Source organism: Xiphophorus maculatus, chromosome 8 (assembly GCF_002775205.1).
Source record: "Xiphophorus maculatus strain JP 163 A chromosome 8, X_maculatus-5.0-male, whole genome shotgun sequence".
NCBI lineage: Eukaryota > Metazoa > Chordata > Actinopteri > Cyprinodontiformes > Poeciliidae > Xiphophorus > Xiphophorus maculatus.
The window spans coordinates 23,493,052-23,510,898 of record NC_036450.1 but is presented as its reverse complement, the minus strand read 5'-3'; the positions used below and the strand labels follow the sequence as shown (position 1 = coordinate 23,510,898).

Below are 17,847 nucleotides of genomic sequence, written 5' to 3'. Positions count from 1 at the left end.
TTGGGAAATCCTTTCATCTCTTCTCCTCTGAGCTGAGATTTCCAAGCTCCCACCTCACAGAGCAGCTATTTAGCAAACGCCTCCTGGAACCCGCTGAGCTCTTTACGCAAACTACCCCTCAGTGAAACGCTGGTGAAAGTGCGGCTAAAGGGTTAATAGAGGAGCGACGCAGTCATGACCTTCTGAAGGCGGAGTTTCGGAAAGTGCAAGAGTTTCTTAAAGAGACAGAGGTCCAAATTCCAGGCATTAAATAACAAAATCGAATTTCTTTTAGCGCAAATTTTCTATTTATAGCATTTTTATAATAACTGAAGGTAACAGTTGGTTGTTTGTGTTATAAAATTGTACAGTGTGTGAGGAAAATATAATGCTGCCCATTTAAATTAGGGCCGCAGGTTATGAAAACATTTTTGTTTTGAACATCTCACCAAGCACCGGTCAAACCATCATCTTTAAATGTTACAGAAGGTACAACTGAACCTACCAATAGCTGTTCAGCTAATTTTGCTGACCCTAAGCCCAAAGAAGAAATAAATAAAAAGTAGAACTAGCAAAGCAGATTCTTTTCTCTCTTTTTTTTTTTTTTTTTTTTTTTATCAGCTTGGTCCATAGATTTTCAGGTGAAGAAACAGGAAACTTCTTGCCAAGATCCGCATCCAGTCCCGCAGGTTTCTCTCCTCCGCCAGCTTGTCACCCAACTCATCTCGTGACTCTTGTCAGCGGGTATTAAAGTGCATTAAAGGGATGGAGACCTGCTGATACTGATCTCAGTCTGTCCACTACAAACTATAGCTAGCTCCCTTCCTCCCTCTCTCCTCTCCTCTCCTCTCCCTCCCATCGCACTCACGCTTCCCCCGCAGCCTCTCTCCGCTTTCTTGGACTGCAGCAGAAAAATCCGCTGCATCGCACAGGAACAGAAAGCAGAGATCTGGCTGCGATGTCTGCTCCCTCTGTGTCCGTGTGAGCGAGAAGGAAATCGGGGAACGGAGCCGCCGGACTCATCGGGCTCGCTGCGATGCTTTCTGGTCCCACCGGAAATTGTAAGTAAAAACGCTTCATCTTTTTAAAATCATATCCGCATCTGTGAACTCATCTCCGTCCGTCCGCTGCATAGTTTTTTTCCCCTCAAAGCTGTATTTTTTTTAATTACATATCTCTTATCCATAAACATATCCACCTGGATATCGGATCTCATAATTTGAGAGCTAACTTGGGATTTGAACGCGGCTTTAAAATTAGGAGGTATAGTGGTTTGGTATGATTGACGGGAAAGTTGGTTAGAACTTTTCTCGCGAATGTTTGCTCGTGCTTTCCTGTTTTTTTCCCACACAGTGTTTATTATTATTATTATTATTATTATTATTATTATTATTATTATTATTATTATTATTATTATTATTATTATTATTATTATGTGCCACGCATTTCATCTGTCGGTTATCGAACCCGTCAAAGTTTCGACGAATATGCTGGTCGAGGGGATTCATTTTCGGTGTCGAATCGGGGGAAATAAATAAAGAAATAATACCGAACCGGTCCACGCACGAGCTTCTCCGTCCTGTACAGTAATCACTGCAGGAAATCAGTTCCGTCAGTTCCGTATGGTCGTAGTGTGGCGTCCTCGGCGGATTGATTCCCAGGGAAGCAGGACAGCAAACCCCCGGAAATGTAATTATGGGAGGCGCGCGACTCCCGCCGCGGTGATTGATGTTCACTACGTGTAAGTGACGTGTTCCGCTCGCGCCCCGTGGCGCCGCTCTGCGAAGCCCGCAGTGGAAACACTGGAAGTGGAACAAAAGAAGCTGGGTTGGAGTGGGAGTGGGAGTGGGTGTGTGTGTGTGTGTGTGTGTGTGTGTGTGTGTGTGTGTGTGTGTGTGTGTGTGTGTGTGTGACAGATGAGTTCAGCCTCCACCAAACTTCTCTGTCAGCTGTGTTTCCAGGTAGGTTTTTGTTGTTGTTGTTAACCATTTGAACAGGTGTTTGTCCAGTAATGAATTTCATGTTTGCTCTGCGAGAGCAGTATTAGTTTCCAGTCCAGCCTCTGTGTTGTGGCAGTTTAATATCGGAAGGGAAACAACAGGGTGCAGTGGCAAAGAGAAAAAGCGTGTAGAACGTTTGAACCTTTCCACAAGGTGCGTAAATCCCATCTCATTATTTGGGGGGGGGGGGGGAAACCATAAACAGGAAAATTTCTTAAGACCAATTTTGGTTTAAAAACTTTAAAAAGTTTTTAAATCACATTCAAGCTGCAGCACCAAAAAGGACTAGCAATGCACATCACATGTGTTTTTCTAAGTAAGCAAACTGTTGAGAAATAAAACTAAAATTCAAATGTTGCTTAGATATGAGTTTTGTTCAGTCTGACTGATCTAATCTCTGCTACACCTTTACAAACATTTAAGGTTCTAAATAAAAAAGCTTTACGGAGTAACTGCTCTTAATACAATTCCTCATAAACATTGATTTATTGAAATGGCTCCCAATAGAAGTCATGGGCTATTTAAATTAAAACTTAAGTTGCTTTATTTTTAAGCCTTTTTTACTTTTGCCATGTCCTGGATGACTGAGAACCAACAAGTAGATAGAAATTAATATCTGGGGGTATTATAACTAAAATGTAACATTTAATTTGTCATAATGGACTCCCTTGGCGTTGGTGGTTGAAACGGTCCATGGATCCACCGTGTCGTCCTCACCGGCGCCATCTGCTGCCGGGCCGTTGTTCGGCGCAGCATCGTTCGCTGACGGTGGACATCTTGCTTTGTAGTCCTGACCAGTCATCTGTTTGTAGTCCATTTTCAGCTTCAGTAGCAGCTGGACAGCAGCATCAACCTCAGCCTGCAGAAGAATAAATAAAACAGGGACAAGAAAAAAACAACAACAATATCATCAATTAGGCAAAAAATAAAACCAATTGAAAAAACTTATCAGTGCTTTGTGTGTGTTTGCTTTAGGTACCTGAGTTTGCTGTGGTGTGCTAGTTTATGTATGTTGTATTATGGTTAATAAATTACATTTTGAAAACTATGTTTGATATTTATCCTTACAGGACTTTAATATAAGGTAGCTATGGAAAGATAGTTTAAATCCCGAGGCCCCTTACCTTTGTGAAATGAAGAGCAAATGTTTCCAAAGCACAGTTAAACACTTCCTGGTAAATTCATTTATTCCCATGTTATAGAGTGGGAACGGATTATATCAGGTGGCTAAAATATTTGGTTCCCCTCCTTTAACTTTGGCAAATAATAATCAAATGTCACCAAATCCACAGGATTTGTTGTTGATGAAGAGAGGAATCGACATAGTTAAAGAGTTTGTGAAAAAATAATAAGGTCAAATGTCATGGAGGGGGAAGGAATTTTTTCAAGTGGCTAAAATATATGCCCCCCCCCCCCAAGTAAGTTTGGTGAATAAAGAGTAAATATGACCAAATTCACAGGATTTGTTGCTGATGAAGATGAGACTAAGAACAGTTAAAGGAGATTGTGAGAAAAACAATTATCTCCCATGTTATGTATGGGGAACAGGTTATTTCAGGCAGCTAAAATATGTGGTTCCCCCTCACAACTTTGGCAAATAATGAGCAAATGTTTTCAAACTTACATGATTTATTGTTGATGAAGAGAGGAATAAACAAAGTTAAAAACTTGTTGGTAAATTAATTTGTTCCCATGTTATGGAGGAGGAACGTATTATTTCAGGTGGCTAAAATATTTGGTTCCCCCCTCATGACTTTGGCAAATAATGAGGAAATGTCACCAAATCCACAGGATTCGTTGTTGATGAAGAGAGGAATAAACAAAGTTAAAGACTTTTTGGAGAATTAATTAGTTCCCATGTTATGGAGGGGGAACGGATTATTTCAGGCAGCTGAAACATCCATTCTCTACTCTCCTCCCCCCATAACTTTGGGAAATATTTATTCTATGCTTGTTCTAGAATTGCTTTATGTTAATTCTGATTTGTTCATTTTGTTGACGTCTGTTCATTATTTATTTATTTATTTATTTATTTATTGGTTGGGTCGTTGCACATTTAGACATTTATTCCACCTGGTTTTGGACACTGTTGTTGCGGATGGATTTCTGCTCCAGGCTACCAAGGCCAGCATGCGGATTGTTGCTCCTAAATAGTGTTTCCACTCATAAGTTGGGCTTAATTTTCCTTTTAATTTTGTCGTATTATCTGTGGGGATGCATGTAGCAACATTCATCCTAGTGTGAAAACAGAAAACCCAACTGTCTGCTCTTACTTCAAACTTTGGAATTTTCACCAAAGGCCCAGCATAAGGTCGCCTCTGTCCTAGACCAGAGAAGTGCTTTTGTTAGCAGCTAGGGGTGTTATGGGGGGAGGAGAGGAGAGAATCGATATTTCAGCTGCCTGAAATTATTTGCCAAAGTTAAAGGAGGGGAACCAAATATTTTAGCCACCTGATATAATCCGTTCCCACTCTATAACATGGGAATAAATGAATTTACCAGGAAGTGTTTAACTGTGCTTTGGAAACATTTGCTCTTCATTTCACAAAGGTAAGGGGCCTCGGGATTTAAACTATCTTTCCATTGTTACCTTATATTAAAGTCCTGTAAGGATAAATATCAAACATAGTTTTCAAAATGTAATTTATTAACATAATACAACATACATAAACTAGCACACCACAGCAAACTCTGGTACCTAAGGCAAACACACAAAGCACTGATAAGTTTTTTCAATTGGTGGGCTTCCGACACATGCCTGATGGAACCACCTCAGGCACATGTCACACTGGATCTAGGAAAGAAACCAAAAATTAAAAACATTTTTTTAGAAAAATGTCTTTACAATTACAATATACAATCAATAATTTTAGATTCCCTTGTTTTCCAACTGCTGGAGGATCACGAGGGGAAATAACCAAAATACAAACACAAAGGAGTAAGTAGACTAAATCAACCTAAATAGAACAAACAAAAATAACAAGAAACTCGAAATAAAAATAATTAGACTCACCAATGAAGAACAGATGTGAAAAATAAGGCAGAATTAAATGGAAACAACAAAGGAACCACAAAAGAATCTGAGAAGGACGCTGGTGGAACAGCAGTCTTGGAAGATGCCGGCGGCAGAGCAGGAACCTGGAGGCCGATGGGACTCACGACGAAGCCCTGGAGGTCAGCCTGGAGAACAATAGGACTCGCTACTAAGCCCTGGACGCAGGCCGCGAGACCAACAGGACTCGCCACGAAGCCCTGGAGGTCAGCCCAGAGACCAACTGGACTCACTATAAAGCCCTGGTGGCAGGCCGTAAGACCAACAGGACTCACTATGAAGCCCTGGGGGTCAGCCTGGAGACCAACAGAACTCGCCACGAAGCCCTGGAAGCAGGCTGGGAGACCAACATCGCCACAAAGCCCTGGAAGCAGGCCGGGAGACCAACATCGCCATGAAGCCCTGGAAGCAGGCCGTAAGACCGACAGGACTCACTATGAAGCCCTGGTGGCAGGCTGCGAGACCGACAGGACTCGCTACGAAGCCCTGGAGGTCAGCCCAGAGACCAACAAGACTCACTATGAAGCCCTGGAGGTCAGCCTGGAGACCAACAGAACTCGCCAAGAAGCCCTGGAAGCAGGCCGGGAGATCAACATCGCCACGAAGCCCTGGAAGGAGGCCGGGAGACCAACAGGACTCGCCATGAAGCCCTGGAAGCAGGCCGGCAGACCAACAGAACTCGCCACGAAGCCCTGGAAGCAGGCCGGGAGACCAACAGAACTCGCCACGAAGCCCTGGAAGAAGGCCGGCAGACCAACAGGACTCGCCACGAAGCCCTGGAGGTCAGCCGGGAGACCAACAGGACTCGCCATGAAGCCCTGGAGGTCAGCCTGGAGACCAACGGAACCCGCTACGAAGCCCTGGAGGTCAGCCGGGAGACCAACAGGGCTCGCCACGAAGTCCTGGAGGCAGGCTGCGAAACCGACAGGACTCGTTACGAAGCCCTGGAGGTCAGCCTGGAGACCAACGGGACCCGATACGAAGCCCTGGAGGTCAGCCGGGAGACCAACAGGGCTCGCCACGAAGTCCTGGAGGCAGGCTGCGAGACCGACAGGACTTGTTACGAAGCCCTGAAGGTCAGCCCAGAGACCAACGGGACTCACTACTAATCCCTGGAGGTCAGCCGGGAGACCAACAAGGCTCACTATGAAGCCCTGGAGGTCAGCCTGGAGACCAACGGGACTTGCTACAAAGCCCTGGAGGGAGGCCGGGAGTCTGACAGGACTCGCTACGAAGCCCTGGCCCCAAGCTCTTCATCCGACGCCTAACTAAAATAAAAACAAAACTAGAGTTTATAATATAACTCTATGATCCTGGCGACAAAGGAATCGTCTGGTGACGAAGGAGACCTGAGTTTGATGGCCTCAAGTTCCCATGGCACTGCAGTCCTGTGGGCCTCAAACTCTCCTGCCAACATCTTTCAAGCATTAAGCTCTTCCGCCATCAGCCCCCATGTGTCCCTGACACCGCAATCCTGTTTTCCTCTAGCTTTTCTGACACCAATAATCAAGCAGGAAGCTTGAAGCCCTCATGACTCTTCTTTATTTAAAAGTTCAATCTTTCAAACCAATACCTGATAGTGTCAATACACATTTTCAGTAGTTTATTGGAGAATCCTCCGATCACACGACTCAATATAGACCGCTGCTCCTGTGGCTGGTCTGAATCTGACTGAACCTGAATGTCTTCGTGGATTTCTTCTTCAGATCCCTGCTGGCTCAGCTGTTCCATTCTGTTCCTCAGGCTGTGGTTCAGCTGTTCCACTTCGAGCTCCAGGTCAATGGTCATATTCTCCAAGGCAGCGCTTTTCTGCTCCAGGGCAGCGTGTTCCTGCTCCAAGGCGATGATTATATTCTCCAACGCGATGCTTTTCTGCTCCAGAGCGGTGGTTTTCTGCTTCAGGGCAGTGTTTACCTTCTCCAAGTAGGAGCTTTTCTGTTCATGGGAGATTTTTTCCTTCTCGAAGAAGTTGCTTTCCTCCTCCAAGATGGAGTTTATCTGTTTCAAAGTGCAGTTTTCCTGCTTCAGGGTAAATTTTTCCGTTGCCATGGCAGTGTTTTTCTGCCCCAGGGTGGTGTTGTCCTCCTCCAGGGTGGTGATTTTTTGCTCCAGAGCAGTCTTTTCTGTCACCAGGGTGGTGATTGTTTGCTCCAGAGCAGTCTTTTCTGTCACCAGGGTGGTGTTTTCCTGCTTCAGGTTATTCTTTTCCTTCTCCAGGGCAGTGTTTTTCAGATGCAAGGCAGCAATCTTTTGCTCCAAGGCAGTGGTATTCGGCTCCAGAGCAGTCTTTTCCATCTCTAAGGCAGTGTTTTTCTGCTCCAGAGCTGTCATTTTCTTCTCCAGGACGGTCTTTTCCTGCTTCAGGGTATTTTTCTCCTTTTCTAAGGTCGTCTTTTCCTTCTCCAGCGCAGTGTTTTTCAGATCCAAGTCTGTGGTTTTCTGCTCCAGTGTGTTGATATCTTCCTTTAAAGTTTTGATTAGGTCGAACAGTTTTTTTAATTCCTCATCCTTTTCCAGAAGCTGCTTGTCTTTTTCATGAGTAGCTTGTTCTGTCTTTATAGCTCGGATCTTTAGCTCCTCGTTTGTTTTAATCAGAGAATGTCTCTCAATGGACATCAAGTTGACCTCTTTCAAGATGCCTTGGAGCTTTTGAGTCTCTCTAACTAAGGTCTGCTGGTTGGAATCGGAAGACGACGCTTTGCTGCTCTGATTCATTGTTGATCTTTTTTGTCAAAAGTTGCTCCAAAAGTCCAAAAGTTGCTCAATGTTGCTCAATGGTTTTCTTTATTTGTTTGTTAGGATTTGCCTTTTTAAAAGCTTTCGTTGTCAATTTCTTGTTAAAAGAACAATCCTTCTACGTGCTCTGGCTCTCTCGCTCTCTCGCTCTCTCGCTCTCTCTTCTGTAGTGGTTATGACCGTAGAATTCAAGAGTGCAGCTTTGTGATGCATTCTAGCTCAAAGTGTGCATCACTCTTTGTGACATCATTTTGCGTGATGTCACAAACTGATGTCACTACCTCAGCAGAACCACTAGAAAACTGCCGAAGTTGGAATAAAAACAAACTTTATGGCTGAATGCAGCTCGGCTTAGCTGATGGCTATTGGAGACAGTTCAGCTGGTAATATGTCACCAAGGCCGAAATCCGCGCTTGGGAGACAATGGACTGGCACAGCAGGGTGGGAGGACCAACGGTCAAAAGGAAACATTGTGCCCGAAAACAGAAAAAGGGGAAACAGGCGGGCCTGTTGACCCAGCTGATGCCTAGGAAGCCACCGGTTCCGACTCTCTTTCTGACCAATGTCCGCTCACTGGATAAGAAAGTGGATTTGCTTATTCTTTTATTATGTCTATGGCTCAACCTCTCTCTAGCTAAGCAAGGTTGGTGGAATAAAATAATGTTCTCACTCTTTGGTTACCTAGCAACTCACTCATTCTTTGGTTACCTAGCAACGGCCTGTTGAGTCACTTCCGCAGCAGGAGTTTCTGGTTTCACCTCCATCCCTCATAATTGTGTAGAAATAATAAAAAAAAAGAAATAAAAAAACATTGGGATGTGAAAACTATGAATAAAACAAGAAAGTATTCCAAATATTTAAGATAGAAAAACTAATAACAAATTATTGATACAAGTATAAGACACTTATTTCATGATATTGTAATATTTTTCCATCCTTACCATAATTCGACTATTTCTGTGTTTAAAATCCATTTTAGTTAGTTATTATTTAGGATTATTTTCTGAGAAATTGAGTTTGATTAGTTTGAATGTAATTACTGAAATTCATGGTTATCATTAACCAAATCTATATGAGTTACAACAACATTTAATTTCCCTCTGGGATCAGTAAAGTTGAATTTTGGAGGCAAAATTTTACCAAGTATTTTTTTTGTCCAGTTTCTAGTGAAAATATCTTAGTACACTTAAAATAAGACAAAACTGACTAATAAGCAACTTTTAAGCAAGATGTAGAAGTTTGTTTAAGTAAATAGTTCCTTAAAATTGCTGAAGAATTATTAGTTCCATTCACAGAATATGATACTTAAAACAAAAAAATTTTCCCCAGTTATAAGTGAAATAATCTGCCAATAGAAGTAGTATTTTTTCATCAATATTAAGGAATCACTGACTTAAAACAAGCTCCTATACCTGAAAAGTTACTCATAAGTTAGTTGTGTCTTATCTTAAGTGTACTAAGATGTTTGCATAATAAACTAAACCAAAACGACTTGGTGAGATTTTGTGTTTTTGCAGTGAGGGAGCTGGAAACAATCGGAAATCATTTTTATTTCCAAAAGATGTGAAAAATTATGCTAAATGATGCACTAAAATAGAGCATACTGAAGTTCATAGTTATAATGTGAAAATTTTTGTATTAATATGATTAATATGTCAGTTATTAATTGGAAGAACAAACACCTGTGTGAGAAGAAAACTCCTCTTCGTAGGAAGCGATGGGGCTTCTGTCCACAAACCTTCTTTATCCACCAGCTCCTGGTCGATTTTACTGCCCCCAAACTTCACTAAAAAAAATAAAATAAGAGAAAGCAATGTTTATCAATCCGCCATAATGGATTATCCCTCCCCTCAGACTTAAAGCTAACTGGACTCTCACCTATTAAAGCACAACGGTTTATATAGAAAAATATTCAGATTTTATTTTGTGCTTTTGAAGACAGTGAGAAATAAAGGCATAGCTTTTCTTTTTTTCTCTCTTCTGCTCCCAGACTCTGAGCTGGATCCACTTGCTCAGCCTCTCCCTCCCGTTTCAAACTCTTCTAATTAACTAAAAGTTAAAGAGTTAAATGTGAAGGAGATGTTTGCTACCTTTGACAAAAAAGCTAAAGTCTATGAAAGCAGTGCAGCAGTTTTGCTAATTAGGCAGTTTATCATGATTCAGCCAAAGTAATTGTCAGGTCTAAATACCTAATTAAACAAAACACAGGAAGACAAGAGAGTTAGATTCTTTGTTTCTCGCGAGGAGAGCAGACAGAGATGTGCTTCCAGTTACAAATCTCCAACCGCTCTGAAAAACACATCTCCCGCTCCTCTATTTTATTGATTTCAGGAAACCCTGCCACACGGGGCGCTGCAACCCTATGGGGTGGGGTCAAAGCATTCATCATATGGTCGCAGCGCTAAATAACATTCACTAGTCTAGACACACGTTATCTATACTCTAAATCTTTCTTGCTCCAGGCCCGGTGTGGAACAAGACACATTGCATAGCTTCAAAGCAACGGCTTTGTATCACAAAGCAGCACAGAGCAGAGTTTATTGTCAGGCCTGTAAAACTCTGCTGGGAGCAATTAACACCTCCGTCTTGTAGGAAGTCCTGCAGGACAACAGCTGCTGAGAGTAGCTGTCACCCCTATTTCCCAGGGAAGTCTCAGGATAGAATCAAAGTTATTTAACACACAGAAACATTATCTAAAATGTAACTACAAGGCTACATGATACAACAAATATTTGATAATTACTAATAATACAATTTATCCAACAGTAATGAAACAACAAACTGCAGTCTGATCTTTATTGTTAATGTGTTTCTTCTTATTGAGCAGTGAAAGTAAATAAAAAGTATTATATGTCTTTTGTTTTAAGTATTTACTTACTGGAGGGTTTTATGTTTGTGCAGCAGAGCCACAGCTAACAGCTAGCTTAGCATATAAACCAAGCCTGTATCATTCAGCGCTGCTGTTGCTCCTCCTTCAAGTTGGACTGAACCATTGTTCTAATAATGGTAGAGGGGGCTTAAAAATTAATTCTTATTTTTCATTAGATAAATGGCATATTTTGTTCGTTCTTTGTTGATGTTTTTTTGCCTTTTGATATTGATATTATTTAAATGCAAACGTTTCTTCAATGATTTTTTTTGGGTGGGACAATTCTAGACTTTTCCAATATGGAGGGGCGTCCGTATGTGATGAGATAAACTCATCCATACGTTTATCTTTAGTTACTGCAACAGCGGCTGCGTTTTCATTACAAATATGCGCAAAACGTTGTAAATTTTCCATTAATGTTGATTAAAAAAAGCACGAGTTTGCAATTGCGGCGTTTTCATTAAATAAGAAACGCAATTACAAACACGTGTGAATACGTTTGTTCACGCAATAAGTCATTAAAAAACATTGTCCTCCAACTGCTTCCTGTTGCCTTGTTTTTCGTGGTTTTGCGCCAGCGGCAACATCCGGTTGTTGATCATGTGACTTGTGTGGCGCGGAAAACGTCTTTCCCTTGTAGTTTTGCAAAGTAAACCAAATTCAATACACCTTATCCTTTCAGCAAAAACATTTTTTTCCACAAAAAAAAGTTTTTCCAAATTGCTGTGTTTTCCGTTAAGCAAATGTATTTTCAATGTATATAGTCAATGGAAAAGCAGCTAGTGTCTCCACATCAACCAGACAGCTGCAAGTGATCCATCCTAACTAAAACCAGGAAGATAGAGTATAGAGTATCTTATCCCAGTTATAAGTACTTCCACTGGCTTCCTGTAGCTCAGAGGAGACTTTAAAAATACTTCTATCATAATAAATACCTTAATAAATCACTAAGTGACTTAGCACAGTAATACATTAAAAACCTGCTGTTGTATCAGTCTTCCAGACCTCTCAAGTTTTTTGGTACTAGTCTTCTGTCCAACCCCAGAACCAAACATGGAGAAGCAGCTTCCAGCATCTATGCACCACAAATCTTGAACAAACTTCCAGAAAACTGCAAAATTCTCGAAACACTGCATTCCCTTAAATCAAGGCTAAATCCCCAGTGAATGGTAAGCCTGGCGGGCCACCAGGATTTACTTGACCCCCCACCAGGTTAAACTTTGTTTATTTATTTATTTATTTATTTAAATACATCAGTAACAGTGATGGTAAAGACGGGTTTAGCTAGGTTTATATGCAATAACACATCATATCTCTTAAAAACATAATGGCATTTGATTATACATACAAAACCAACAGGAAGACTAGTTTTATTTAGTGCACTGCAATATTTTCTTTATTGTTGATGTTTTATTTTTCAGATTTCCTGTCAGTTTTCAGCCTGTTCTTTTAAGACAAAAAACTCGGTGGAGTGACTTCCCTAGCACCACCGGGCTTAGCTAGTTTTCTGGAGGAAATCTTGTATATTCCCTCTTTCTTAATTGGTTCATGTATTTCGTTTCTATGATGTTAGGCACTTTGAATTGCCTTGTTGCTGAAATGTGCTACACAAATAAATTTGACATAGTCAGTCCTTTGTGGAACCATTACAGGAACTCCAAGATATTTGAAATATACTTCTTTCTCACTCAGATAGGATGCATTTTTAAATACTTTTTTACGTACTCCCACAGATTACCAACTGGATTTAGGTCTGCACTTTGACTGGGTCATTCTAAAAAAAAAAAAAAAATTGATCTTAACGATGCCGTTTGTTCTCAATCTTCTCTAACAAACCTCTGAAGCCAGAAACAAAACAGTTTTACACTGAGAGTAAATTATACATAAGTGGACTCTTTTTACTAATTGCATGACTTCTAAAGGTAAAATGGTTGCTCTGGATTTTAATCAGGAGCACCACGGTATCCGGGTGACTACAAATGCACACGACTCTTCTGGTTGTTATTTTGTAAACCATTTTAAACACTACGTGTCACTTCCACGTCAGAATTACGCACTGCTTCATGTTGGCCTGAAATCACTCCTGTTGTTCCGTTTTTGCCTTTTCATTGAATGGATGTGCAATTTAAGCAACATGGTTTAGTGTGTTACTTTTATTTGCATTCATCCTGACTTACATCACAACAGTACAACAGTACAAATATCATAGTTCGCTTGAAATAAGGCAAAACTAACTTGCATGTTACTTTTCAGCAAAATGTAGGATTTTGTTTTAAGGCAATAATTATCAAATATTAGTAGGCAGATTTTTCATTTGTTTTTTTTACATGGGAAAACCATCTTGTTTTCTAGGTTTTCTAAACTTGTTTTGAGAAGGTTATTTTTTTTGTAGCGTATAAGACACAGGAAGAAATTTTGGTTATAAACTAAGTTTTCTTCTATTCTTTTCATCTCTAGGAGACCAAAGAAAATCTCGATTTTCTAAATCATGGTTAAATGAAACAATTATTTTAACTCAGAGCAACAGAAGTACATGCAAAACCTGTGAAGTTTGAGTCAAGAAAAAAATAAATAAATAAGTGAAACATTCACACAGAAACCCCAGAGCAGCTGAACAATCTCCTGCAGTGTGTAAACCCTCACAGCCATAAAGACATACATGCAATCAAGCAGGTCACTGTGTGTGTGTGTGTGGGGGGTGTGCGTGTGTGTGTGTGTCAGCATAAACAGGGGAGACCCCCACTAAGCACTGGGTTGTTCAGCAGCTCCCTCTGCGTCAGAGCAGCTGTTAATATATGAAATCGTGCGCTGCTGCCCTTCATTTGTACTCAGTGGATCTCTGGACCTGGAAGGCATGAAGCCCGTGGTTAACGTAGTGTGCATCCATCGCTTTTAATCTAAACCGCCGCGCCGCCGGCACTCTGCTTCTCTTAAGGATGGTTGAGTGTCAGATGCTTTCCAACACGATAAACCTGCAGAGTGCTTCGAAACCTGAAAACGCTCAACTCCCGTTGTTTGGAGTTTTGATTCCATCGAAGGAATCAACCTGCGTTCGCATCAGATGTCCCGAGGTGTATGTTAATCAGTTGTTTGTTCTCCAATATCCAGAGAGAACAACTCATTTTGCAAAGAGTGTAGCAAAACGAGGATGTTGTATGAGATAATTTAGTTGTAATGTTGGTTCCACGTACTTCGTGTCTTTATTTTTTCAATATGTTTTGCTTTTTCGTGTGCAGAAGTGTTTTTAAAACTCCGCATTAGGATTTTTTTGTTTACCTTCATCAACCGTAATTTTATTATTTTCTTCTCTAACTAATGGGCAGCTGTAGGGATCTCTCTACCCAGGAGTTATGTTTGTTTTTGTCCTTTTGTGTTGTTTGGATCTTTTGCTGTGGCAGTTTTTTTCATCCACTGTATTTTACAGTGCATGAAGAAGATTGACAAAATTGTATGAGATTAGTCAAATTAATAAATAAAAACAATGCAAATGCCTGCTACATGTCCACCAAGCTGGACTCTACATGTAGATTTTTCACTCTGCTGTTTGTACGCTTATTTTCAAAATCATCTTCACCTGTTAATGTCAAGAAAGTGAGAATTATGGTTCTTATCTCTTTCACTCTTGAATCTAATATAAGGATTTGCTCTTACAGACAGTCATAAACTCATTCTGCATGTTAAAAAAAAGTCTTACTATTGTGTGATTTTAGAGCAAACTTTAAGCTGTGTGGCATCTGGAGAGCCGGTTGTGTAGCTTTATTCACACGATGTGCATGAGTAGATGTTCACCGCAGCCATCTGGGAGGACCCGACCCGAGAAAGCCTGCGGGTCTCTGTACATGCAACTGCACGTACATATTGTCATCTAGTGTAGCCCAAGCATATGGAGGATTTCATCTGGGTTAAAATTACATATTTAAAACCACTGGTTTCTTTTGACTGAGATCGTTTGCTTGCTTAAACCAGAAAAAAGGAAGAATGTAGTACGGATTTCAGGAGGAGAAAAGAGTAATCGGTTGTCCAATTAACTGGTTGATCTTTGCTCAATAATTGGCATCAGAAACACAGAAATACACTAATATCATCAAAATGGAGTGGAGTGTTGCATTTCTTAAGATGGCAATAGGAGGAGGAGAAGTCAATTTTTTTTTCACAGATCATCTCTTATATTATACTGTCATGACATAGTGGCAGTTTGAACAAATTGGTAAAAAAATATATTTTAGCAAAAGTCACATACTGCAGTTTTAAGTGTTGAATAATTGGCAATTAAGCTTTTTAAGCACAAAATAGATTTTTATATATGACTATAAAACATATATACTCATGGGCCAAAGTAAAAAGAAAAAAAAGTGGATTCACAAATCAAACATTGGCTGCTCGATAATCTAGATTTCAGAATGACAAACCCAAATCGATGCGTCTCCAGTCCTGGAACATGTACCAGGCGACTCTGTGAGTGTATAAATGGCTGCGTCTGCTGCATTTCTCTGTGTTATGGAAGTGATTTATGAACGCATATCCAGATAGTGTCAGCAGGCCACGACTGCACGACTACTGGAAAATCGTTTCTCCGCAGCGTATAAACTGCTGATTCAAGAGAGTTCTGCTGATTGCTAAAATCCTATCAGAAGAGGGTTATTATAAGGTTAGCATTCGCTTTTAATGACCTCAATCACAACAACACGACGGGTTGTAAAGGGAATTGCCATCACAATGAAGTGAAGTGGCCATAAACAATATTAGCTTGACTTTTTATGGGAAAAGACCAAGGAGTTGGGACGGAACGGGGTTGCTTCTTACGGGAAAGTGCTGCCTAACTTGGTATACAAAAAAAAAAGAATAAATAAAAAAAAAAAAGACTGGACACTTGGCCTGCACTTGCAGCTGTATCTCAAAATGCAGTGAAAGACTTGAAAATGTCATCATTAGCAGGCATTTCCATAAGAAGAAGAAGAACGTCTAGCCGATCGTGAATAGTGAAATGTCAAGAGAAGAGGCGAGTCTTTCATATTCTGAGCCTCCATCAAGACTCACACTTTGAAACTCTTGGGACAGTTGGATAAGAATGTCAAAAGACGAGCAAAGGGGAGAAAAAAAGACTGCGTGAAAAAGAAGAGAGACTGCGAGACTGACAGTCGCAGAGAAGGGATAGGATGGGAGGGATTTATGCAGACCTGGCTGCCTGTTATGCACCATTATGCATTTTCTCTACATCATTAAAAGTTTTCTTAGAACTGCAGAGCAGCAAGTTGATTTCGTATTTTCTTCGTGGCCATATGCCGCAGAAACTTGCAAAGCATATCGCGATGCACATCTCGGAGACAACCCTTTGGTTAGAGATGTGAAGCACTCAGGTAAAAGAACTGCGCTGGTCGATGTGAGATTGCATAAGATTGCAGAAAGGAGAATATTTATGTGACTTCTGGACAAAATAATAAAAAAAAAATTCAATCATCCTTCTTACAGAATGTTTATTCTACTTTACCTTTTTTTGAAGAAAAAAAAAGTACAGAAAAATAAACAGAACCGAGAGAAAATGACCAAATTTGATCATATAATCGGCATTGAAATAAAACGTTAGTTGATAGACTGTTCACCTCCATTTGCAGATACAATTCTTAAATCACACGTGATAAAACTACAGAAACTCCTCTGATTTTTTGTCACCTTTTTGCCGGTTGGTGTGTGTTAAACCTGAGTCCATCCTTCAAATGCATACCGTTGTGCACAAAACAGCGTTTATTTTCGCAAGATTTGCTTGTCATCTCGAGAAAACCATCAAGAAAACTGTGTAAAACGTCAACTGTGGGCTTCTATAGTTTTCTGGCTCTTGCTCTTACATACTGCTTGTGATTCAGCAGCGCAAAATGTGATCACATGTAACTTTGTTCCTGGTCTTAAGATTTTGATTTGGCCTACATGTAATACAGTGTTTGGATGTGCATATATTAGAGGAAAATACAGTTATTGTTATTGCTAACACAAGTTAGCACAACAGATAGCAAATCCGATTGGATTCCTGAGCGGTGCAGAACTTCATGTAGTCGGGTGTGATAAAGTTTCCAGGCGTGGTACAAGTTCAGACTTCTGGGTAAATGGAGTGTCGCTTTATACTGAAGATGAATCATCGGTTTCCAACAGCGACAGAGTTGATGTCGAACTTGAGTTTAGTGCCGGTCCCATGACAAATAAAAAGAAAAGCACGTTTACCCAGCAGCTGACGATAAAGGACTGTAACTCAGATAGAAGAGCAGTGAATATTTCCAATCTTACTACACACTTATTCAGGAAATTAGAATATTCTTATTAAAAATTAATTCCTTTTAGCAAGTCACCTCACTAAGAAACATAAAAATAAATTACAAACTCATTTTGCTGTTTTGAAGCGCTTATTTCTGTTAATTGTGACGATTTTTCATCACAATTAAAGCTAATGAAAACACGACATGAAAGGTCACAACAAAAACCAATAGAAAGACCTTTATGAATACAGAAATGTGGGGTTGTTGAGAAGTTTGCTTAATACCCGCTAAAAGGCAATTTATGGATGTTGCCGTAGAGTGAAAACATCTTGGCACAATGACTTGGCCAGAAAAAAAAGTGTCAACTCCAAACAGTCTTTTCCACAAACAGAAAACACACGTTATGTTCTCATCCTTGGACAGCATTACTGATACGAATGAAAAACTAACAAACAACGTAGGCCTAATTACTCAAGCACACCAACAAAAACCTTGCTAAACGTCTCCCGTCTCACTTTCCACTCAAATTCATTTGCTTACCTTGATACACGCGTACAAAAAAAAGTACATTTAAAGCCGCTGTTGTCTAAAACCTGCTGAGCACTGAGAATTCTCTCTTTGGCTTCACGCACTGATGCATTCGTAGCCTCAAGCGGTTTGTGTCCCATCATCTGGCGACACACAAAGTTAGTTAGGACACTTTTCATTTGGCTGCTGCATTGCGCCACGCCGTCTCGGGGCAGCTTTATGCCCAGCCCCTGGTGCTTGGATGTTCAATGACAGATCCCAGCCGATGTCTTATCTAATCCTGCCGAGCAACAGAGGTGACCAGAAACGCCATTTATCAACCTGCCAAGCCCCAACTGGAAGCTAAACCCACGCTTAGCTCCTGTTAAAGACTTAAGATTCTTCTGGAAACATTGAATTAATTCTGAAGGATTCAGCATTTGGTAAAATACTAATCCT

The 17,847-nt window shown here is 40.6% G+C and overlaps 1 protein-coding gene across 1 annotated transcript in view; it reads left to right on the top strand.

Moving 5' to 3' along the window:
• Positions 1–597: 597 nt before the first annotated feature.
• The window catches only part of LOC102220687 (synaptic vesicle glycoprotein 2C-like), a 53,853-nt gene continuing 36,603 nt past the window's right edge, over positions 598–17,847 (top strand). The window contains exon 1 of the mRNA XM_005802449.2: positions 598–1,040. The gene's annotated coding sequence lies outside the window, so the exon portion shown is untranslated. The remainder of the gene's footprint in view (positions 1,041–17,847) is intronic.